The sequence below is a fragment of the Schistocerca americana genome, chromosome 1, assembly GCF_021461395.2.
Source record: "Schistocerca americana isolate TAMUIC-IGC-003095 chromosome 1, iqSchAmer2.1, whole genome shotgun sequence".
Taxonomy (NCBI): domain Eukaryota; kingdom Metazoa; phylum Arthropoda; class Insecta; order Orthoptera; family Acrididae; genus Schistocerca; species Schistocerca americana.
In genome coordinates, this window is record NC_060119.1 from 1,027,145,851 (window position 1) to 1,027,169,483 (window position 23,633).

The following is a 23,633-nucleotide window of genomic DNA, read 5'->3' on the forward strand; positions in this document are numbered from 1 at the left end:
GACCGTGTGGGCTGCAGATTACTCGACTTGCGCCATAGGGTGGTGGGGTTTCGGGTTCCGCTGGATAGGTCAGAAGTCCACTACACGCAACAAGCGGCTACACGGGTAGCAGGGGTTGTGTGGCGTGGGCTGGGCGGTTTTTTTAGGTTAGATGGCCTTGGGCAGGTACAGAAAGGGCAACAGCCTCAACGGGTGCGGGGCAAAGTCAGGACATGCGGGGACCAAGCAGCAATCGGAATTGTAATTGTCAACTGTCGAAGCTGCGTTGGTAAAGTACCAGAACTTCAAGCGCTGATAGAAAGCACCGAAGCTGAAATCGTTATAGGTACAGAAAGCTGGCTTAAGCCAGAGATAAATTCTGCCGAAATTTTTACAAAGGTACAGACGGTGTTTAGAAAGGATAGATTGCATGCAACCGGTGGTGGAGTGTTCGTCGCTGTTAGTAGTAGTTTATCCTGTAGTGAAGTAGAAGTGGATAGTTCCTGTGAATTATTATGGGTGGAGGCTACACTCAACAACCGAGCTAGGTTAATAATTGGCTCCTTTTACCGACCTCCAGACTCAGCAGCATTAGTGGCAGAACAACAGAGAGAAAATTTGGAATACATTTCACATAAATTTTCTCAGCATGTTATAGTCTTAGGTGGAGATTTCAATTTACCAGATATAGACTGGGACACTCAGATGTTTAGGACGGGTGGTAGGGACAGAGCATCGAGTGACATTATACTGAGTGCACTATCCGAAAATTACCTCGAGTAATTAATCAGAGAACCGACTCGTGGAGATAACATCTTGGACCTACAGATAACAAACAGACCCGAACTTTTCGACTCTTTAAGTGCAGAACAGGGAATCAGTGATCTTAAGGCCGTTGCAGCATCCCTGAATATGGAAGTTAATAGGAATATAAAAAAAGGGAGGAAGGTTCATCTGTTTAGCAAGAGTAATAGAAGGCAGATTTCAGACTACCTAACAGATCAAAACGAAAATTTCTGTTCCGACACTGACAATGTTGAGTGTTTATGGAAAAAGTTCAAGGCAATCGTAAAATGCGTTTTAGACAGGTACGTGCCGAGTAAAACTGTGAGGGACGGGAAAAACCCACCGTGGTACAACAACAAAGTTAGGAAACTACTGCGAAAGCAAAGAGAGCTTCACTCCAAGTTTAAACGCAGCCAAAACCTCTCAGACAAACAGAAGCTAAACGATGTCAAAGTTAGCGTAAGGAGGGCTATGCATGAAGCGTTCAGTGAATTCGAAAGTAAAATTCTATGTACCGACTTGACAGAAAATCCTAGGAAGTTCTGGTCTTACGTTAAATCAGTAAGTGGCTCAAAACAGCATATCCAGACACTCCGGGATGATGATAGCATTGAAACAGAGGATGACACGCGTAAAGCTGAAATACTAAAGACCTTTTTCCAAAGCTGTTTCACAGAGGAAGACCGCACTGCAATTCCTTCTCTAAATCCTCGCACAAACGAAAAAATGGCTGACATCGAAATAAGTGTCCAAGGAATAGAAAAGCAACTGGAATAACTCAATAGAGGAAAGTCCACTGGACCTGACGGGATACCAATTCGATTCTACACAGAGTACGCGAAAGAACTTGCCCCCCTTCTAACAGCCGTGTACCGCAAGTCTCTAGAGGAACGGAGGGTTCCAAATGATTGGAAAAGAGCACAGGTAGTCCCAGTCTTCAAGAAGGGTCGTCGAGCAGTTGCGCAAAACTATAGACCTATATCTCTGACGTCGATCTGTTGTAGAATTTTAGAACATGTTTTTTGCTCGAGTATCATGTCGTTTCTGGAAACCCAGAATCTACTATGTAGGAATCAACATGGATTCCGGAAACAGCGATCGTGTGAGACCCAACTCGCTTTATTTGTTCATGAGACCCAGAAAAAATTAGATACAGGCTCCCAGGTAGATGCTATTTTTCTTGACTTCCGGAAGGCGTTCGATACAGTTCCGCACTGTCGCCTGATAAACAAAGTAAGAGCCTACGGAATATCAGACCAGCTGTGTGGCTGGATTGAAGAGTTTTTAGCAAACAGAACACAGCATGTTGTTATCAATGGAGAGACGTCTACAGACGTTAAAGTAACCTCTGGCGTGCCACAGGGGAGTGTTATGGGACCATTGCTTTTCACAATATATATAAATGACCTAGTAGATAGTGTCGGAAGTTCCATGCGGCTTTTCGCGGATGATGCTGTAGTATACAGAGAAGTTGCAGCATTAGAAAATTGTAGCGAAATGCAGGAGGATCTGCAGCGGATAGGAACTTGGTGCAGGGAGTGGCAACTGTCCCTTAACATAGACAATTGTAATGTATTGCGAATACATAGAAAGAAGGATCCTTTATTGTATGATTATATGATAGCGGAACAAACACTGGTAGCAGTTACTTCTGTAAAATATCTGGGAGTATGCGTGCGGAACGATTTGAAGTGGAATGATCATATAAAATTAATTGTTGGTAAGGCGGGTGCCAGGTTGAGATTCATTGGGAGAGTCCTTAGAAAATGTAGTCCATCAACAAAGGAGGTGGCTTACAAAACTCTCGTTCGACCTATACTTGAGTATTGCTCATCAGTGTGGGATCCGTACCAGATCGGTTTGACGGAGGAGATAGAGAAGATCCAAAGAAGAGCGGCGCGTTTCATCACAGGGTTATTTGGTAACCGTGATAGCGTTACGGAGATGTTTAATAAACTCAAGTGGCAGACTCTGCAAGAGAGGCGCTCTGCATCGCGGTGTAGATTGCTCGCCAGGTTTCGAGAGGGTGCGTTTCTGGATGAGGTATCGAATATATTGCTTCCCCCTACTTATACCTCCCGAGGAGATCACGAATGTAAAATTAGAGAGATTAGAGCGCGCACGGAGGCTTTCAGACAGTCGTTCTTCCCGCGAACCATACGCGACTGGAACAGGAAAGGGAGGTAATGACAGTGGCACGTAAAATGCCCTCCGCCACACACCTTTGGGTGGCTTGCGGAGTATAAATGTAGATGTAGATGTAGACGCTATTATTAGCACCTCACTGATTTTGAACGAGGTCGTGTAATAGCGCCCACGAGAAACACTTGGCAAGAATGTAGCTGCTGTACATGATCGCTGGCAGCGGTGGTCTCCAAAATGTACGGTCGAAATAAAACCGGCTTCTGACGGCCACGAGGAAGACCATCGTGTTCGGTGTATGGCTCTGGCCCATCGTACTGCATCCGCAGCAGCAATCTGAGCAGCAGTGGGCACCACGCTAACAAACGAACTGTTACCAGCCGTTTACTTCAAGGATAGCTCCAAGTCAGACGCCCTATAGCGTGCATTCCACTTACTCGAAACCGCCGCCATTTGCGACTTCATTTGTGTCAAGCGAGAGCTCATTGGAGGGCAACGTGGAGGTCTGTTGTATTATCTGATGAAAGAAGGCTCTGCCTCGGTGCTAGTGACGGCCGTGTGTTAGTTGGAAGGACGCCTCTAGATGATCTACAACCAACTTGTCTGCGTTCTAGACACACTTGACTTACACCTGGAGCTGTGGTCTGTGGTCAAATGTGTGTGAAATCTTATGGGACTTAACTGCTAAGGTCATCAGTCCATAAGCTTACACACTACTTAACCTAAATTATCCTAAGGACAAACACACCCATGCCCGAGGGAGGACTCGAACCTCCGGCGGGATCAGCCGCACAGTCCATGAATGCAGCGCATTAGACCGCTCGGCTAATCCTGCACGGCTGGTATGGGGTGCGATTTTTGTATGACAACAGGAGCACTCTCGTGGTTATTCCACGCACCCTGACTGCAAATTTGTACGTCAGTCTGGTGACTCGACCTTTCGTGCTGCCATTCATGAACCACTTCCACAGGGTGTTTTCCAGCAGGATAACGCTCGCCCACATGCCATTGTGGTAACCCAACATGCTATACAAAGTATCGACATGTCGCCTTGGCTTGCTCAACCACAAGATCGGTCTCCAATGGAATATATATGGAGCATCATCGGACAACAACTCCAGCGTGATCAACAAACATCGCTAACCGTCACTGTACCGACCAAGTGCAACAGACATGGAACACCATCCCACCAATTGACATTCAGCTCCTGTACAATACGTGCATATACGTTTACGTGTTTTCATTCAACATTCTGGCCGTCACACTGGTTATTAATGTACCAGAATTTCACATTTCCAATTCCTTAAAAAGCGCTTACATTAACCAATGATCTTGCAACGTGAATCACTTAAATATGTTCCCTAGGCATATGCATTCCCGAAATTTCGTACATTAATTATTTTTTGGCGTAGCTATTATTTTCCGCCAGTGTATACGGTGTACAAAAGCCTCTCCTTCGCATTCATAGAGTTCCAAGTGGGTACGAGCGGCATCGCATCGTAGCGATTTCAGCATTTGTGCCAACCACGATGATCCCTTTGTAATGCAGTTTTTCTCATGGACAAGGGTTCCAATTACATGACTTGTCAGACGAGCTGTACTGGAGGATCATTAAGAGATTAGAGGTAACTGAGAAAGGTCGTCTGGTGTTTAAACGTTTGGCGTTGAGACGATTAAAATAATGACAACGAAATACCAGTGTGTTTCCGACTAACCCTATGTCTTGTGTGGACTCAGAGGTGTAGGGCCGGCCGCAGTTGCCGTGCGGTTCTGGCGCTGCAGTCCGGAACCGCGGGACTGCTACGGTCGCAGGTTCGAATCCTGCCTTGTGCACGGGTGTGTGTAATGTCCTTAGGTTGGTTAGGTTTAAGTAGTTCTACCATTTTTTAGAGGTGTAGGCTGGCAAATTCCTCCTAACTGCTGTTTACCCTCGCAGCAGCCATTGAAGAATCACATTACAGCATAGTGTACTTCATTTGTAAGGACAGAACTTCTTTCCAAGTTTCGGTGACACGAAATGTTCAATTTTTCACTCACAAGTGCACACCTGCGAAGAAGCTACGTACAATATAAGCTGATATTAACTGTGAGTGGCGTAAATAATCGTTAGTCATATGTATAGTTTTAAATGTGCTTTTTTTAAAACTGTAAAAAATGAGGAAATCCGTATTTTCAATCGCAATGGTCAGTCTAGGTTCAAATGGTTCAAATGGCTCTGAGCACTATGCGACTTAACTTCTGAGGTCATCAGTCGCCTAGAACTTAGAACTAATTAAACCTAACTAACCTATGGACATCACACACATCCATGCCCGGGGCAGGATTCGAACCTGCGACCGTAGCGGTCGCTCGGTTCCAGACTGTAGCGCCCAGAACCGCACGGCCACTCCGGCCAGCAATCTAGGTACAATATTTAGAGCATGATGTGCAACAGTAGTTGTAAACCTCTAAACCCTTGAAAATGCTTTTAGGCCTGCCGGTGTGGCCGAGCGGTTCTAGGCCCTTCAGTCTGGAACCACGCTACCGCTACGGTCGCAAGTTCAAATCCTGCCTCGGGCATGGATGTGTGTTATGTCCTTAGGTTAGTTAGGTTTAGGTAGTTCTAAGGTATAGGGGACTGATGACCACAGATGTTAAGTCCCATAGTGCTCAGAGCCATTTGAATCATTTGAAAATGTTTTTAACAGGAAATCCTCCCAAGGAATTCTGTGTTGGTAAACAACGGAAAACAGGACTTTATCGCTGACTGTGTACATACATGGGCTTGTTCACGCAGTCTCAATGGTGGACCACTATGCGATAGAGGAGAAAGCGGCGGACTGAGCTGGTGTAGTTGGGTATGACGCCACTGACTGCCCCCGATAGAGCCCATATTTCAGAGAGAAGCAGGCCAGAAGTGCAGTGGAAAATCATTGTGTGATGGACGTGTAGCCATTATTTTATATGTTTCGATAAATAGCGAGCATTTGAATAAATACGTACATGAACGTTTTCATTTTTCTTCTTGGCTTTGTCTAGTAAATGAAAAGAATCACTCGCGTTATCTCGAAAATGATTTACTTGCGCTTTCCTGTAGCTGGAACAACCTCTAAACAAGTTCCTATTTTCAAAATTTTACAGATATACATCCATAATCATTACACTCCACTATTTTATTTATTAACACCTTATGTGGAACGTAGGGCTGCAACAAAGGATCGCCATCTTGTTCTGTCTTCTGCTAGTAACTTCATTTCTTCCCATCCTATTCCTGATGGCCTTCTGCTTCAAATGACCGCCTCCATGTCATTTTGGGCCTGCCTCGTCTCCGTCGTCCTTGCGGGATCCAGTCAAGTGCTTCTCTCGCAATATGTTCATTTGGTCTTCTAAGAGTAACCATCTCCACTTCTTGCTTCTGATTTGCACGTCAATTGGCGTCTGGTTTGTTCTTTCCCAAAGAGTTTCCTTAGAGATGACATTTGGCCACCGTGTCCCCAGGATGTTCCTCGGGCATTTGTTGTTGAATGTCTGCAGCTTGTAGATTAACTGTCTTTTCACTTTCCATATTTCACATCCACAAAGGAGCACAGATTTTACATTAATTTCAAATATCCGCAATTTGGTCCTCAGCCATCGAAGAATCACATCACAGCGTAGTGTACTTCATGAAAATTTGTAACGACACAACTTCTTTCCACGTTTCTGTAGCATGAAATGTTTAATTTTTCACTCACAAGTGCACACCTGCTCCACTAGAGCCGACTTATTCGTTACGAGAGGATTCAGTAACTGTTTTGATGTTGAAACAGGTTTATTCGTTTATTTTCCCGACTCAGTTGCACATTTTTAGGGTTCCGTGCCTCAAACAGAAAGAACAGAACCTCTACAGGATCACTTTGTTGTCCGTCTGGTTGATGGTCTGTCTGCTAAAAACCCTTTTTCTCAGTAACAGGTTTACATACCCAGTTGAAATTTGTGCCACTCACTGAGATCTGTGGCACTCTGGTGATGTAACAGTTGTTAGCTTCTAAGTCAATGCAATAAAAAGTGTTTCCATATCTGTCACATATTTTGATACTTGCACACTCACTCAACAAAACCTATACAGTACTTCCCTGTGGCCTAGAATCATGAATTTTGGCAAGAAGAAAGATTTTACAGGATAAGTGCAGGGAATAACTCTGAAAATTGTTAATTTGTAATTACCTCAAACGAAAAAATATTTTTTCTCATTTGCTATTTGACTGTCCGTCCAACCGTATGTTAAAACCATTTTTCTCAGAAACAGGTAGAATTACCAAATTGAAATTTATGTTACTCCTAAAGCGTATTTTCCCTTGGCGGTGTAAAACGCTTTAAGCTTCCAAATCAGTGCAATCGAAAGATACGGCCATTTATGTCAGACATTTTAATATTCGCAAACTTTCTCAATAAAACCTATGGAGTACTTCCCATTGTCCTATAATCATGTACAGGGTGATTCAAAAAGAATACCACAACTTTAGGAATTTAAAACTCTGCAACGACAAAAGGCAGAGCTAAGCACTATCTGTCGGCGAATTAAGGGAGCTATAAAGTTTCATTTAGTTGTACATTTGTTCGCTTGAGGCGCTGTTGACTAGGCGTCAGCGTCAGTTGATGCTAAGATGGCGACCGCTCAACAGAAAGCTTTTTGTGTTATTGAGTACGGCAGAAGTGAATCGACGACAGTTGTTCAGCGTGCATTTCGAACGAAGTATGGTGTTAAACCTCCTGATAGGTGGTGTATTAAACGTTGGTATAAACAGTTTACAGAGAATGGGTGTTTGTGCAAAGGGAAAAGTTCTGCACGGCCGAGAACGAGTGATGAAAATGTAGCACGCATCCAGCAAGCATTTGTTCGCAGCCCAGGAAAATCGACTAGCAGAGCTAGTAGAGAGCTGCAAATTCCACAATCAACTGTATGGAGAGTCCTACGAAAAAGGTTAGTTATGAAACCTTATCGTCTGAAATTGGTTCAAGCACTGTCTCCAGCTGATAAGATTAAAAGAACCGATTTCTGTGATTTTATCCTTGCTCAAATGGAAACAGATGAATCTTTCGTTTCAAAGATTGTGTTTAGTGATGAAGCAACTTTCCACACTAACGGGAAAGTCAACCGTCACAATGTCTGTATATGGGGCACTGAGAATCCGCGGGAAACAACTCAGTATGAACGTGACTCGCCTAAGGTGAACGTTTTCTGTGCCATTTCAGCCAATAAAGTTTTTGGTCCCTTTTTCTTCGAAGGTGCTACTGTAACTGGACTACAGTATCTGGAGATGTTAGAGAATTGGCTGTTCCCTCAGCTCGAACAAGAAGCACAACAATTCATATTTCAGCAGAATGGAGCGCCACCACATTGGCACTTATCTGTCCGTAACTACCTGAACGTCAACTACCCGAGGCGATGGATCGGCCGCCAGGCAGCCCGTGACAGAGCACTTCATCACTGGCCTCCAAGAAGCCCTGATCTTACCCCCTGCGATTTTTTCTTATGGGGGTATGTTAAGGATATGGTGTTTCGGCCATCTCTCCCAGCCACCATTGATGATTTGAAACGAGAAATAACAGCAGCTATCCAAACTGTTACGCCTGATATGTTACAGAGAGTGTGGAACGAGTTGGAGTATCGGGTTGATATTGCTCGTATGTCTGGAGGGGCCCATATTGAACATCTCTGAACTTGTTTTTGAGTGAAAAAAAAACTTTTTAAATACTCTTTGTAATGATGTATATCAGAAGGTTATATTATGTTTCTTTCATTAAATACACATTTTTAAAGTTGTGGTATTCTTTTTGAATCACCCTGTAGTTTGGCCAGAAGCACTATGTGCATAGCCGCGATCGTGAACAACTGTACCATCAGTGTGGGCCTGGTCCCATTTTAGTGGATGTGGACAGCCCCGCACGAGGCCTTAAAAAAATTGGAAAGGGGATATACTTGCTGAGGCTTTCATGTGTTTTAGGCACGGTTTCCCATGTACTTAACATCTCCTATACTGAACACCGCACAATGTTTCTTTCTTTTTTTTTTTTTTTTTAATTCTGACCACGGCGGTTTTCTGCTGGGACATTTGTATGCTTGTAATCCTATATGGTTGATACATATTTCGCCAGGAAATCTGAAGGTATCTTGTATAAGGCGGAACGTGTCATTGGAGAACAAATAACATAGAAGATTCGGGTTTGCTCATTCATATATTCATTTTGTATCCACTGTTCACTCTTTCATACTGCCATGGACTGTAAAAAGTTCAAAACTAGTCACATTCTAAAGAAAATTGCAACTGAGAATGAAATAACCTTTTACATTACAATTTAAGTTGAATTTATGTGGTGTTTACAACTGTTTTGACCAGTGAAATATTGTATTGAAAATTTGCTGCACAAATTGATAGAAGAGCACCAGCGAAAAATCGATACACGAAAATATGAACTTTTAATTTGATGTTTTATAAATAAGACAGAAACAATGTTTTAATCTCTCAGAAAGTTCAAATCAGCGCACACTAGGCTGCAAAGTGAAAATTATCTCTGGAAATTATGGTTGAAACTCAGAGACATCAGCATTTGTGGTGTCGACAAATACGAAACAAAGATACTAATAAAGTATGGTAAAGATATACGTCTGTTTAATGATAGCATTCAGAGACTAATACGTTCCCACCAAAAAGGAGAATTTAGTGACAGCGATAGACTTAACAGAACAGAAATTCGTTCTAGGTTTTAAGCCTACAATAACTCTAATAGATTTTGTCAATTATATTTATCAGAAAACGCAAGAGAATCTTTTTTCATGTACACATTAAATGAACAGATCCAAACCTCCCATACAGTCCCTCGTGGATGAGTCTGATGTTGGAACTGTACACAGCAGGAAGAAAGTCGGATTATTAATTTCCATATCTAAATATTCGGGCACTACCATACTAATGTTTAACCGTTCCACACGCTCGCTCACATATGAGAGATACTGAATAAATATCCCTCGTGTTGAAAAAAGAGAGAGGAAGAGTGAGCGAGAGATTTGTGCAAGCGAACAGAACACCATGCCCTGACGTAATTCCCATTAGCTTTTAGTTTGAATACGCTTTGTGGGTAAGAAGACTTCTCGAAACGTCAGCACGTATTCAGGAAAAACTACTCGTATGAAACGCAGCTTGTTTTAACCGATGAGTTACACAGAAAAGCGCCATTGACTCACGGGAGATACACACGGATCAGCCAGAACATTATGACCATCTACCTAATAGCTTTGGCCCAGGTAACAGCGGCAACGCGTCGTGGTATGGAAGCAGTGAGGCTTTGTTACGTCTCTAGGGGGAGCTGGCGTAACATCTGACCCATTAATTCCCCTAAATTCGGAGGAGGGTTCGATGCCACCGTGTTCCCCAAACCACACCATCACACTCATGGCCTTGTAACATGGCGCATTATCTTGTTGAAAAATGCCAATGCTGTTGACATGATCGTCACGAAGGGGTGTACGTGGTCTGCAACCAGTGTACGACATCCCTTGGGCGTTTTGGTGCATTGCATGAGCTCCGTGGGACCCAAGGATGCCCACGTCTATGTTCTCCAGAGCTTACTTGCAGCCGCCTCCAGCTTGTCTCCGTCTCGCAGTACAGGTGTCAAGGAGGTGTTCCCCTGGAAGATGGAGGATTCTCGGCCTCCCTTCGTCATTGTGAAAAAGTTATCGGTATTCCTCGGATCATGCAAAGCTCTAACACTGCGCCAACGTCCAGCGGTGATAGCCACGTGCCCATTTGAGTCGTAGTAGTAGTAGTAGAGGGTTCTTTGGCCGCACGACAGCAAGGTCTTCAGCGACCGCTCAGTAGCAGATTGAGACGGGTGTCAAGAAAATAGAACAGTAAGGTAAAGCAGAACGTAAAACGCAGGTAACAAGGTTTGAAAAGTATGTGCCTACCCACACCGAAGCGTGGGACGAGGCATGTCGTCAGCAGTAAAACATGGCCAACACAGGAAGAAAGAGGTTGAGGGAGCTAAAACAAGATAGCAGATGGAAGTGCCTGGCTGACCGCAAGGAAAAAGGGAGGAGCCAGCTGCTCTGCACCACACTAAAACCTCCAGCCTAAAAGTTTAGGCCAGAGTCCAGACACATCACAAAACTTTAAAACCCTAGACACACACGTCTCATCGTTAGCTAAAACACAAGGCAGATCCCCATCAACTTGTGCTTCTGCCTTTGCATCACGGTGTAAAATGCAGTCTGTTAAAATGTGCCGGACGGAGATGTGCACACCACAAGCGTCGCAAAACGGGGGATCCTCTCGCCGTAATAGAAAGCTATGTGTGAGAGGACAGGGCCCAAGCCGAAGACGTGTGAGGGTCACTTCTTCCCGCCTGAGCAACCGGCAGGAGGAACGCCACGGCCGAGTTGTTGACTTCACCAACCGCAGTTTAGTGGCCGTCACCGCCAGCCATTCTTCCTCCCACAACTCCATGCACTTCTTGTGGAGTGCAGAAATGACACACTGCAAGGGAATAGGACATTGGACCACATCCTGCTCTCTGAAGGCCTCCTTGGCAGCCCGATCGGCCTGTTCATTGCCCCAGATTCCTAAATGACCAGGCACCCAGCAGAAGGACACCTCCTTACCCCGCCGTTGGAGCAGGTAGAGTCAGTTGTATTTGCCGATATCGTGGTGTTAACATTGGCACATGCACGGGTCGATGCCTGTGGAGGCCGACCGTAGAAGTGTTCGACGCAAAGTGTTTGATGCACTGGGTACTCTCCCCAGCATTAAAGTCTGATGTTAGTTCCACCACAGTTCGCTACCTGTTCCGTTTTAGTCTGCCCAGCCTACGACATCCGACATCTGTAATGAGGGGTGGCCGCCCAACCCCACTCTGCCCAGCATTAAAATCAGATGTTAGTTCCGCCACACTTCGCCGCCTGTCCTGTTTTACCTGTCTGTCCAGCTCGTGACTTCCGACATCTGCAATGAGACTGGACGCATGGACGTGGTTTCATCTTCGTTTCGCCACAGCAGTCCCGGAACACCCGACTTGTGGTGCACGCCTCCGGGCCAGCACGATCGTTCCTCGGGCAATATCAGATTGATCACGTACCTTCCCCATTCTGTACACGGGCAGCGCGCTCACTGGTACTACTTGCACCGTGCATGTGTCTCACTATCTGTCGTTTCTCCTTAGGTGACGCTTCTGTCGCCTGAAAGGGTTTATATCGATAGTAGATCAGTGGTCATAATGCTCTCACTGATCACTATACAACGTTCTCGTTTCATAATCATGTACAAAACGCAATGAAATTTTCACTCTGGGCGGAGTGTGCGCTGATATGAAACTTCCTGGCAGATTAAAACAGTGTGCCGGACCGAGACTCGAACTCGGGACCTTTGCCTTTCGCAGTCAAATGCTCTACCAACCTTTTTTTTTTTTTTTAATAAGACGATGACCTTTACAAAATAAAATATTTCTGGGAAACGTAAATAAGTGGACCTTTTTTTTACATAATGGTGCAACAATAACAAATATAAACTGCTTCTATCATTTTTTTATATGAGACGATGATCTGTATTAAATAAAATATTTCTGGGAAACGTAAATAAGTGGAGTTTTTTACATAATATTGAAAAAAATATCCTGCTTCTGTCAGTACGAAATAATAACGGACCACGTTCCTCTTCTTGGGCGCGTACCTCGCTAATCCCGTTATACCTCTCGTTGGTGTTGGGTACGTCTTCACGTGTGGTGGTGGATCCTCTCCACTGTTCTGGTCCTTTCTTGTTCTGTACTTATACGCAATAATTACATTCTCCTACCCGGGACACCCCAACTGGGTGGGGGATTAAGCAAGGCACTCCCTAAAAAATTAGCGTGATATGTTTGATATCTCGGATGTCTCATAAGTTGTGAGTGATGTTCTTGTAGTAAGACTCAAAAGTCGAGTACATTCTTACTGCCGTCTCCGAAAAGATAACGCACAGTCAAACCTCGAATCCAAGTCACTGCTTTGGTCTTTGTTCGGGGATAACATGTCATATCTGGGAGAAGTAGTATCCGTGGTTCTGCTTGCGGCACCACCCGAAGGAGGAAGGCGATCATTTTTTGGACCAAACACCGCCGAAGGTCCGCATATCAGGCAATGTTCCTCTGTGTCTATAACATTGCACAGAGGACACAGTAGCTCGCCCTCCATATGAATTGTATGCAACCTGGAACGAGTCACGTATTTCTCATTTACCACCTGATACCACAGTGCGCGCGTTCCCGTATCAAGGTATGGGTGGTGCACTGTACGCCATACCACTGACCACGTAACTGTTGGTTGGCAGCGCTCTACATCATCATTCGGCCGTCGTTGAGTCTATGTGAGACCCCGCTACCGGAGCCGAACGAGAAGGTAGAGCGAGTTCGTCTATCAAGGTGCCCGTCAGACTTCTCCGGTGTCGTGTCCACATCTTTATCATCGTGCTTACATAAATAGCCACTGCTCGGTCGCGTACGTGGACTAGTCCAAGACCTCCACGACTACGAGGAAAGGTGAGGGTTTTAGTATCCGACCTTAAAAGGCAGACCTGTGCTCACAAAATGCCCTAATGCCGCCAGGATTCGGCGCACCAACACCACCGGCATAGGAAGAACTTGTGCCAGGTGGAGGATGCGAGAAGCTAGATAAGTGTTGTAAAAGGTGACCCGTTTTATCATATCTACTGCTCTTAACCTGTGACTTCGGACACTCGCACGAATTGTTTGCAGAAGATGTTAAAAATGGTTCAAATGGCTCTGAGCACTATGGGACTTAACATCTATGGTCATCAGTCCCCTAGAACTTGGAACTACTTAAACCTAACTAACCTAAGGACATCACACAACACCCAGCCATCACGAGGCAGGGAAAATCCCTGACCCCGCCGGGAATCGAACCCGGGAACCCGGGCGTGGGAAACGAGAACGCTACCGCACGACCACGAGATGCGGGCATCAGAAGAAGATGTCTGCAGCTCAGTGCCGCCGTGTGTCCAATGTCTGTAGTAAGATAATTCCTAGGCATTTCATCTTGTTGATCGGCTGTAATGGTGCACACTACCTGTCGGGAGTCCTCTCCCGATGTTCATCGCTCCCGACTTTGCCACGTTCAGGCGACTTACCGTAGCCATACAATACAAATTGATCCAATGCAGGGCCGCTCTTGCCTCGTCGCCTAACCGTGCTGGAAACACGAGGTCATCCGCGTATGTTCTGCATATAACCTTGTTGTGCATTATGGTCATTCCTTGGAGTCGATTCCGGAGCCCGCAGAGCAGCGGCTCGACAGCGATGGCATACGATATCGTCGACTAACAGAGCTACCCAAGCACGACTCACGACCCGTCCTCACAGCTTTAATTCCACCAGTACCTCGTCTCCTGTCTTCCAAACTTCGCAGAAACCCTCCTGCAAACCTGGCAGAACTAGCACTCGTGGAAGAAAGGATATTGCGGAGACATAGCTTAATCACAGCCTAGGGGAAGCTTCCAGAATGAAATTTTCACTCTGAGCGGATTGTGCGCTGATATGAATTAAAGCTGGAATTAAAGCTCTAAGGACGGGTCGTAAGTCGTGCTTGGGTAGCTCAGTTGATAGAGCACTTGCCCGCGAAAGGCTAAGGTCCCGAGTTCGAGTCTCGGTCATACACACAGTTTTAATCTGCCAGGAAGTTTCATGTACAAAACAGTTTGGCTTACATTTTTGTTTAATTCTAACAATCTGTGTCGTCCGAATTATGCCATCGTGAGATATAAAAGTTAAAACAGGAAGACGGTCATTACTGTTGTCGTCGGCTGGTGCACGCCGTTAGAACTTCTCGCTGTATTAGCAACGTGAACTAGCCGAAGTGTTATTAAGCGTCGCGAAGTTTACTTTGCGGATATTCTGAGAGGTACTCATCATTAATATTCGCCCAGAGGCCAGCATTCATAGCTTGCTTTTATTCACACACAATACCGTGCAAACATTAAATTCAAGTGAACTGTTTCATTCATCTTCCTAGGGTTCCGAAAGGTATTCACACGGTATCAAATGGTTCAAATGGCTCTGAGCACTATGGGACTTAACAGCTGTGGTCATCAGTCCCCTAGAACTTAGAACTACTTAAACCTAACAAACCTAAGGACATCACACACATCCATGCCCGAGGCAGGATTCGAACCTGCGACCGTAGCAGTCGCGCGGTTCCGGACTGCGCGCCTAGAACCGCGAGACCACCGCGGCCGGCAGACACGGTATCAAATCACTGCCTAATAATCACGATACAGTCGTACGAATTATCTCGACAGTTGCGCGAATGGCTAGATAAACGTTTTACTGATATAATTTTGTACGTTATGCTAGATGACGAATATTTAACATCAACAACGGAAAGTAATAGGACCTCAGATCCTCTCAGTATAAACAAACAATTTAGCAGGGAGGATCAGCGGCACTCTCAGATCGATCCCTCACAATTCTGTTGTCTGCAATGAAGTATCGTCGTTGTACGGTTGTATGGATGCGCAGAAAGTCATGGACAGAATTCCCACTTGAATGACACATCTTTTTAAATATGGAGGATGCAAGATAAGAGAAACACCCGAAAATGAACAATTAAGAGATACGAATGGAACATCTGGGACACATCATTCACGCTGCGTAAACATTTACGGGTAAATTTCAGGGGCCTTATCAAATCTGAAGAACAAGAGGGAAGCGAGTGGACGATTCAGATTTGCGGCAAGGAGTCTCAGAGCACTGCTATGCATTTGCAAAGATAATCCCTTACAAGACCGTAGTCCGAACAGCTTTGAAATGTAGCCCACAGTTTCGAATCATAATCACTTTGTAGTAATAAGAATTCTTTGCAGTGAAAATTTGGTGACTTCATTACGCACCTGAACATAGTGATAGAGATCGTAGTGGTTAACCTGCTGGTGAGATGGTACGTTGTGGGGCGGCGAGTAATTTGTAAAAAATCTAATTGCTGTTTAAATGCTTGCATGTTGAATCAGTTTCTGGCTTTTAGAATGTTGTAAATGCTGTCTTTCGCCGTTCTCAACACTGGCTCTCTATTTACTTTTTAGCACCCAGAAAGTGATTTAACAAAACGTGGAACCAGTAATTAGAGATCCTAGTGCCCACTTCATCTGAGAATACCATTATAGCTGCAGCTTATAGCTCTGAGGAATTAGGAGATTGTCCGGGATTTCTAATCAAAAACGGTTTTCCAAAATAGTTGAGATTATTCTGAAATTCACTGATAAGAAACACAAGTATCCCTACAACCTAACTAACAGAGCAGTTCAGAGTCTAATGCGCTGATGCAACTATAAATGTCCGAATTAAATGTTAAAAAGAATGCTCGCCATAATTTGATGAGAATATTTCATCAAACGCCACGCTAAATAATTGGTAGAATGTCTGTCCCGCGACGGCACGTGAAAATACGACAATACGCAAACTGAAGCTAGTTAATAAAAATCATCCCAGAATTAACACTTCACTTGAAACGTTTTCATGGTTCCGCGTATCTCTAGTAACTTAATACGGCACCCGAGGCTGTTTGTAGCAGTGATACCGATGCGACGCGACTCCCGACACAGATGGCGTGTCATTCAGCGTCTGGAGAGAACTGGGGCCTTGCTTCCTCGCGCAACGTTCTTATATATAAAGCCGCGGTGCGGACGGCTAAGGGAACGCCTGATCAAATCGGCTCTCCCGACTAGCCACTGGGCTCGTAACGCACCACTTCAAGTTACATAATAATTTATAGCTTCTTTTGCTGATGGCCGATGAAGCTCTTAATTTAAACGTGCATTCAGCACGCAGGTAAGTATTGATAATAAATTTTTTGACGTGGCTAAGTTAAATATTTTGGGCGAGAGAATTAAATTACACTGCACGCAGTAGATGAGCTCTGAACTGGCCCTTTTGAGATCCGCTATCGCTATAATTTTATAGGTATTCAAAAGAAACTTTTCACATCTTCATAGTCATAGCGGACCTCCAACCTATTTAAATCTAAATATCCTAGCCTTATTTATTAGCCTACTTAATCTGTCTTGCTTCCTTCAGTTTTGAGACAAAAACCAGAAAATCATGAATTTCCACTAAAGTCTTAATTTGTGAAATCCACAGTACTGTTTTTATTAAATCATTATGAAAGATGAATCTAAATATAAATTTTGAAGTCTCTAGCTCTTTTCTGTTGCGCCAATGATTTTTTTAGAAAAACGTCCAAATTTCGAAAATGGCTGAAGTTATCGAACTGATATTTAACACACATTAATTTAGTATTATTCCTGACATGCCAGAAAAGTTTGACGTTATTTGCTTGATTTTTAAAGTATTGCGCAACATTTATGACGTCAGAGCTAGTTAAAGCAGACTGGCTGGCACACAATAGAAACTGATGTGAATTTACTACAGCGTGAGTAGGCTGCTTCCCTACAACGTGATACGGTTGGAAGCCGTTTCTACGTAAAATGAGCTCAAAGCTTGGTCCGTTTTTCCCAGAAGCACTCGTAATCCCTCTGGAGCTAACGTGTGAACTATGTGCAGCAGTTGTGCGAACGTTTATTTCGTTCGCTCTGCTTTTATCCTGCTTGCCCCTAACCATTTGGATGGCGTACCAGCATTCTTCCGACAATGATTTGTATTCTAGTTGGACACTATATACGAAGATACATTCTTTTTCTCTCAGAATTCTCCGTATTAATATTTTTTTGTGTCTGGAAAACGTTTTTACTTTCTTGTTTTCTTAAAACAAGCTGTAAACATTTTTTTAAGAAACTGATCGGGTTATCATAGTAGACGGAGCAGCTGACAGTCATGCTGAAGACAGAAATTACAGTATCAGGGGTTTACTGGTTGATATATGAGAAAAAACTAAACACACAGGTGAGAGTTTTGCGGAGGTTCTAGAGTGCCATGACCAGCCAGGGATTAACACAGCTGTGAGTCTTTTGAACACGGTTGAGCAAGCTTCTGCTGATGAAAACGAAATCTTATATGAGTGCAATGCCTGTTGCTACGCTTGGGAGATGGGGATTTAGTAGTCGCGCCTTACACTTGAATAAGAGCGGAAAGGTAGGTTGGCTAAGTGTACTACAGAAAATGTACGGCTGTCTACCGACACACAACGCAAGATCACTGTGGTTACTGCTGTCACTGGGGGACCTTTTTTAGGTTAGAATCAGGGTTCAGACACCCTGTTATTAAAGCAGTTAAAGTAACAGAAGAGCCCCAAAGAAGCTGAAGCGTGCATAGAAAAGCAAGGTTATCTTATTTCATCACAACATTAGAGGACAGAGTAATAAGGTAGAAAGTTAGAGAACTGAGAAGATAGACAGCCTGTACCTACATGTGCGCCACATTGCCACAGGGTTAAAAAAGCTAAATATAAAATATTGCACTGTAGCATCTTTCTTATGTAGAACTGAAGGAGGCCTTGTTACTGCTCACTATCGGCATCCTCCGACTTACAGGAAGTGGTATTGCAGAGAGACTTGTACACGTTTGGTGATTGTCACAGCTGCACCATGATACTGCTGCGTTCCCTGATCGTGGTGTTTACATAAACATTAACTGAAATTTATGAGTACGAGACGTTATTACAAGGCAAAGATTATTTATGGCACAATTCATTTTCATAGTCATCAGACATCTCGAAGTTGTATTATGATCTGATGTAAATGCGGCAGCTGGTGAATCAGACACTAGAGGCTACACTTCGCCTGCCAGAAAGACTTTACTGCACCGGCCATCATAAATTTTAATGAAACCAGAGAAGTGCTACATAGCATGGTGCACTAAATGAATATTCATTGCTCACACAGATATTGCGCTACCGGCGTGTCTTCGCGCTATGACGAAGTGCTCTGTGAAGGGAAAAGCGGTAGTGGCACTGCTTACAAGAGCAGTTGTTTTACAGTTGAACTTGGAAACTCACTAACGTCAGTGAGAAATGTTTTGTAGAAATAGAACGAGAAACGTGAAAGGAAGGTTGTTGAAAATTAGATAAGGGACGTCATACAGACTATTTAGCGCTGAGGTACTGCAGACCAGATACACTACTATTAACACAAAAAACGGCGCAGCGGTAGCATTTGCTGGTAGTTGTAATCCAGGTCCTGCCAAAATTGGTAGGGGTGGGTCTCAGCATCTGGCAGTGGTCATTTCGTGAAACAAATGGATGCAACACATATTGTCGTTGAGCCACTTCTGCGTAAAGGAATACGCGGTGTTCAAAACAATTTAATGGGCAGCGCATTAGAAGTGCGAGTTTAAATTATGCCATTTCCTGTGAACTCTAACGGTTTCGTGGTGTGATTGAGTAATGGAGAGCTTTTAGATGTCTCAGCCCAACTGTTGATTCCAGTTTTCTGTTCGATATTTCGACGACGAACCTGCACGTCTTCATCAGGTGCTGCGGTCTCAAATTCCAGGCGTAATCATACCTGGACTCCAAACAGACTGCGGTGTACTGTTTCCCGTCGCTATTTACAACAGAGTTCGACTCCAAGTTCCCAGTACGCATTTCAGTCCTCAGTTTTTTTCCGCTGCCTGCATTATTATTCTGTGAAAGAGACATTATGTCAGGGTTTTACAGCTCTGGATGATGGGATCTTAATAAACTGAGCGCTGGGTCTCATGCCGCGCTTGCACTGAAATCCGCTCCTGGCATCTTTATTTCGACAGACTTCTTAATTACGCTGTCCCTGAAACTCGATGCTTTCGTCACACGATACTAGACTCGTATTTAATTTTATGATTATACTCGAGGTAGAGATCTGTGACAACTGATATGATTGGTTATTTTATACGGGAGTGTCGAAGTTCCTTGCTCTTTTCTTCGAATGTGCTAACAATAGAATTAGTCGTAAGGCAGTCGTCACATCGAGAAAAGAAAGCTATGCACCTTTAATCAGCTATGATATACATATAAATATCAGTGCCACTGTGCTGCCTGTAGTGTCGCCAAGCACTAAGGGAGACACGATAAAGCGGACAACTCATTTCTACTGTAGAATACTGTACGGTAATTCCCCTACAGCAACATTATCACTACTGATGAAAACTATCGCTCGATACTCCAGTTTATCAACCCGCTGGGCATTCGATCTTCGCATCGAAATGTGGCGCGTGGATTTTAGTTTGTACCAGGACTGCAGATACGCACCTGTAAACGACTAAACTAGTTAAACACGTCATATTGTTTTTTCGAGGTGATAATTTAAATTTTACCACTATCCTCGTAGTCTGCCACACGTAAGACACAGCACATTTGCATGGAATGCAGCACACTCCCGCCTTTCTAAGACCTAAATCATACGTAACATCACAAAAGAGTAATTTGTGCCTTTTTGACTGGGCAGAAATGCAATGGACGCCATGTATCTGCAGGAGCGTACTTTTCCTTCCAGAGACAAGGTAGCATAAGACAGATGAATTATTCTTGATTTTCTGTGTCTCTATCCACTTTTTCAAGCTTCTTGATTCTGACGGCAACGCCCTCTCAGGTTCTCGATCTGAGCCGCAGTCTTTCGGAACATCCTCAGTAAACGTAATTCTTTCGCGAGGTCCTACTTGTGTGACAGCGTCCGACTTCTCTGGACTATGCATGTAGCAGGGGTTTTGTTCGTGTCACGAGGTGTGGAGAGTGTATACGTGGGTTTTCCGTACACACACTAACCTAGGAATACGCCCTTTCTTCTCTTAACTAGCGCTTGGACTAAGTTACCTGTACATATTTTTCATGTCTCATCGTGAATTTTATACACACATCAAAAAAAGGTTTGCATCACTACGGTTCCGAGAACTCCTGAAGATAGACGTTGACTGTGGGTATTCTATCACAGAGACAGTCCCTTTGGCTGTTCAGAGATGTCACTAAACGCATCCAAAGATGTAAACAACCAAGAATGAGCAGTGCCTATTAGACGGAGGGGTTCCGACAGACGACCAGTCCCAGTCATTCCACCAGGAAGGAGGTACACGGCTCGTGTTGTCTGTAGTTCAGCCATGCCTAGACGGTCAATACCGCAGTTCGATTGGGTCCGCCCTGTTACTTTGTGTCAGGAAGGGCTCTCAACAAGGGAAGAGTCCAGGCGTCTCGGAGTGAACCAAAGCGATGAAGTTCGGACATGGAGGAGATACAGAGAGAAAGGAACTGTCGATGACATGCCTGGCTCAGGCCACCCAAGGGCTACTACTGCAGTGGATGACCGCTACCTACAGGTTATGGCTCGGAGGAAACCTGAAAGCAATGCCACCATGTTGAATAATGCTTTTCGTGCAGCCACAGGACGTCGTGTTACGACTAAAATTGTGCGCAATAGTCTGCATGATGCGCAACTTCACTCCCGACGCCCATGGCGAGGTCCATCTTTGCACGCACGACACCATGCAGCGCGGCACAGATGGCCCTAACAACATGCCGAATGGACCGCTCAGGATTGGCATCAGGTTTTCTTCACCAATGAGTGTCGCACATGCCTTCAACCAGATAACCGTCGGAGACGTGTTTGGAGGCAACCCAGTCAGGCTGAATGCCTTGGAACCATTGTCCAGCGAGTGCAGCAAGATGTACGATACATGAATGTCATCCTCCGACCGATAGTGCAACCCTACCGGCAGCGTATTGGCGAGGCATTCGTCTTCATGAACGACAATTCGCGCCCCCATAGTGCACATTTTGTGAGTGACTTCCTTCAGGATAACGATATCGCTCGATTAGAGTGGCCAGCATGTTCTCCAGACATCAACCCTATCGAACATGCCTGGTATAGATTGAAAATGTCTGTTTACGGACGACGTGACTCATCAACCACTTTGAGGGATCTACACCGAATCGCCGTTGAGGATTGGGACAATCTGGACCAACAGTGCCTTGATGAATACAGGCATGCATCAATCCAAGAGGACGTGCTACTGAGTATTAAAGGTACCGGTGTGTACAGCAATCTGGACCACCACCTCTCAAGGTCTCGCTGTATGGTGGTATAACATGCAATGTGTGTTTTCATGAGCAATAACGGCGGAAATGATGTTGCTCCCTATTCCAATTTTCTGTACAGGTTCCGGAACTCTCGTAACCGAGGTGATGCAAAACTATTTTTGATACGTGTATTATTACTGTTGCCTTCCTAGGGAAATACGAAATTTTAAACAACACCGAGCGATCTGGCTCTTAGGCTAATGGACTGAAAGGGGATCATATTCATGTTTGGACTCCTAGGTTTACAATTTTAGAGAATTCCTCAGCAGTTCCTTTCGAAAGGTCTTGGCTAATTTTTCACGTCATCTCCGTCCCATACACGGTAGAATTCCGTCTCTAATGACAAAGTCACGTAATATTGTAATCCTACGATTTCTTGATTCTACGGACAAGGGGCTTCAGTCTGGTGCAACCAGAAACGTGATTCACCGGACCAGACGACACGTTTCTTCTATGCAAGGACGAATCTCGATGAATCCGATCCCACTGCCGTCGTAATTTTCTATGTCAATGAGTGTATATGGGAAATATAGCGGTCGTCTGCTATCGAGTCTCTTCGGTGTGTTCCGAAACACATGTCTCTGCACCTGCTTTGATATTGCCACAGACTATCGTTTATCCTTTTTTACATATCAAGGAAGTGTCTGAACCCCACGTTCTGTGATGAGGTGTGGACGTCCTTGTCGATTATCTATGATTTCTAGTCCTTCAATCATTTTCCACAGACACCCACGGCGCACACAAAGAATCGATCCTCCTCGCTGTTTCTGAGGTGCTCGTTCCCAGGTGCCGGGTCGTAACAGCCTTCGATTATCGAAATCTGCTTGTATCAGCTTAAGACCTCATGCATCCAAGTAGTTACAAGAGTAATATGCAGAAGAATAGAAAAGAAAATTGAGAATGTGTTAGATGATAATCAGTTTGGCTTTAGGAAAGGTAAAGGCATTAGAGAGGCAATTCTGACGTTGTGGTTAATAATGGCAGCACGACTAAAGAAAACTCAAGCCAGGGTCGTATGATTTGTCGACCTGGAAGAAACTTTCGACAGCGTCAACTGGTGTAAGATGTTCGAAATTCTGAGGAAAATAGGGATAAGCTATAGAAAAAAAAGGCTAATATCCAATATGTACAAGAGCCAAAAGGCAACAATGAGACTGGAAAACCGAGAACGAAGTGATCAGATTGAAAAGGCTGTAAGATATGGATATAGTCTGTCGCCCCTACTATTAGGTCCATACATCAACGATGCAATGACGGGGATAAAAGAAAAGTTCAAGAGTGGAGTTAATATCGACGGTGAAAGGATATCAACGACAAAATTCGCTGATGACATTGCTATCCTCAGTGAAGATGAAGAAGAGTTACAGGATTTGTTCAAAGGAACGAACAATCTGACTAGTACAGAATATGTACTGAGAGTCATGCTGTTCCTGACAATACCGAGAAATTTAACATCGGAATTGGTGATCACAAAGTAGACGAACTTAATGAATTCTGCTACCTAAAGTAACCTATTACGAACGAGCAAGAAGGACATTAAAAGCAGCCTAGCACTAGCAAAAAGGGCATCCCTGGCCACAAGAGATCTACTAGTATCAAAATTGGTTCAAATGGCTCTGAGCAGTGTGGGACTTAATATCTGAGGTCATCAGTCCCCAAGAACTTAGAACTACTTAAACCTAACTAACCTAAGGGTATCACACACATCCATGCCCGAGGATAAAATCTA